Consider the following 2,500-nt stretch of genomic DNA (forward strand, 5'->3'; position numbering starts at 1 on the left):
TAATGTTATTACTTACTTTTGTTTTTTGGTATAGTTTTTGTTCCAATGATTCCATTACTGAATTTGCATATACTGGAGTGGACTTGGTTCCCATGATTGTACCTCTACTTTGTAGATAGGTTTTCACAATTCAGGATGCAAGATTTTTCTGAACTAAATAATCACATCAAATAGCACAATTCACTTCTGTAACTCCTCATTTCACACTTAAAAGTTACACTCTGGATTTTGATAGTAACTAATCTACTAAGTAGATTAACCCTAAGAAATCAGATATAGATTTTAGTACATATGCGTATGTGCATATGTGAAATTTTATATGTACAATGTGTATACATATGCATATTTATCTGTATATAAAAATAGACATTTTTCTGCATTAGTATGGTTATACAGGTGTTTAAATGTGCATAGATTTCATAAAAGCTATATATGATGATGATGTATATATTTGGATTTGGAAGTAGATCCAAACACATGCATTATGCTGGAGTATATATAGAGATTGGATTGTATATGTATGTAGGTATCTGTCTAAATATAATCATGTATGCATGTGTGCATGTGTGTAAACACGAACTAGTATGCATGTATGCATGGTACTTTATATATGTATGTGTAATATGTGTGCATTTAGATATATACATTTAAGTTTGAGCATGTATGTGTGTACATATCTGTGTGCATTTGTCTGTATATGTATGCCCACACACACACATATATCTGTCTGTCTCTGTCTGTCTGTTTGTCTGTCTGTCTATATATATACATACATACACACACTCACACACAATTTATATTTATACACACACACTCTCATATACTCTCTCTCTCTCTCTCTCTCTCTCACACACACATATATATATACACACACATATTTACATTTATATATATATATATATATATATAATATATATATATATATATATACACACACATATTACACACACACACACTTATATATATATATACTGGTACTTTCCGTCTACCAAATCCATATATATACATATATATACACACACACACATATTTACATTTATATATATATATATATATACATTTATATACATAAGTGCCCATGTATATATGTATACATATATACATATATACATACATGCACATGCACACATACACATATACACACTTAGATAGAAATGAATATGTGGATGCATGTGTGTATTTGGGCCTATAGAATATTCCATGTACAAACATACATGTGCACATGCTACATGAGCACTTGCACATGTTTAAAAGATACATTTGCTGATACACCACTCATGTGATTAGATCTATTTATGCATTTTCCAATTTATTATAATCTATTATTATTATTGATTTTGTTAGGTCTATATATTCTGCATATCATTTCATTTGGTTATCCATTTATTCATTCATTTGTATATGTGTATATTATATAAGTACATGTGTGGTATGTGTGTGTGTGTGTGTGTGTTTGTATGTGTGTGTGTGTGTGTGTGTGTGTATTTAAATGTTGAAATACGATTAAAAAGTAGTCTTAGGTATATGCGTTCACTTAATATGAAGTTGTCATTGGTTTATTCGACTATTTTTTTTTTTTACTTGTTTCAGTCATTTGACTGCGGCCATGCTGGAGCACCACCTTTAGTCGAGCAAATCGACCCCGGGACTTATTCTTTGTAAGCCCAGTACTTATTCTATCGGTCTCTTTTGCCGAACCGCTAAGTGACGGGGATATAAACACACCAGCATCGGTTGTCAAGCAATGCTAGGGAGACAAACACAGACACACAAACACATACATACACACATATATATATATATCGATATACGACAGGCTTCTTTCAGTTTCCATCTACCAAATCCACTCACAAGGCATTGGTCGGCCCGGGGCTATAGCAGAAGACACTTGCCCAAGATGCCATGCAGTGGAACTGAACCCAGAACCATGTGGTTGGTTAGCAAGCTACTTACCACACAGCTGTTCACTTAACATGAAGTTGTCATTGCTTTATTCGACTTATGACTGTTATGTTATGAAATTCGTTCTGAATGTTTCAACCGTGTCTTTTACCTTTTATTATTCATTTGCTTCAAAGGCGGTGAGCTGGCAGAATCGTTAGCTTGTGGCCATATCACTTTGAAAACACCGGTCCTTGTCTGATCATCGAAATTAAGCAACATCGAGCCTAGTGAGTACTTAGATGGGTGACCGCTTGGGAAACCTAGGTGCTGTAAGCATAAAAAAAAGAAAAAATGGTGGTGAGCTGGCAGAAACGTTAGCACACCAGGGGAAATGCTTAGCGGTATTTCGTCTGTCTTTACGTTCTGAGTTCAAATTCCACCGAGGTCGACTTTACCTTTCATCCTTTCGGGGTCGATAAAATAAGTACTAGTGAAACATTGGGGTTGATGTAATTAATTAGTCCTCCTCTTCCCAAATTTCATGCCCTGTGCCTTTAGTAAATGGGAATACTATTATTATTATTATTATTGTTGTTGTTGTTGTTGTTATGCTTTT

The 2,500-nt window shown here is 33.8% G+C and overlaps 1 protein-coding gene and 1 pseudogene across 1 annotated transcript in view; both read left to right on the plus strand.

Moving 5' to 3' along the window:
- The window catches only part of LOC115222227 (intraflagellar transport protein 80 homolog), a 522,946-nt gene that overhangs the window by 95,682 nt on the left and 424,764 nt on the right, over positions 1–2,500 (plus strand). The window lies entirely within an intron of this gene.
- On the plus strand, positions 2,102–2,220 carry LOC115222402 (annotated as a pseudogene).

The sequence above is a fragment of the Octopus sinensis genome, linkage group LG19, assembly GCF_006345805.1.
Source record: "Octopus sinensis linkage group LG19, ASM634580v1, whole genome shotgun sequence".
Classification (NCBI taxonomy): domain Eukaryota; kingdom Metazoa; phylum Mollusca; class Cephalopoda; order Octopoda; family Octopodidae; genus Octopus; species Octopus sinensis.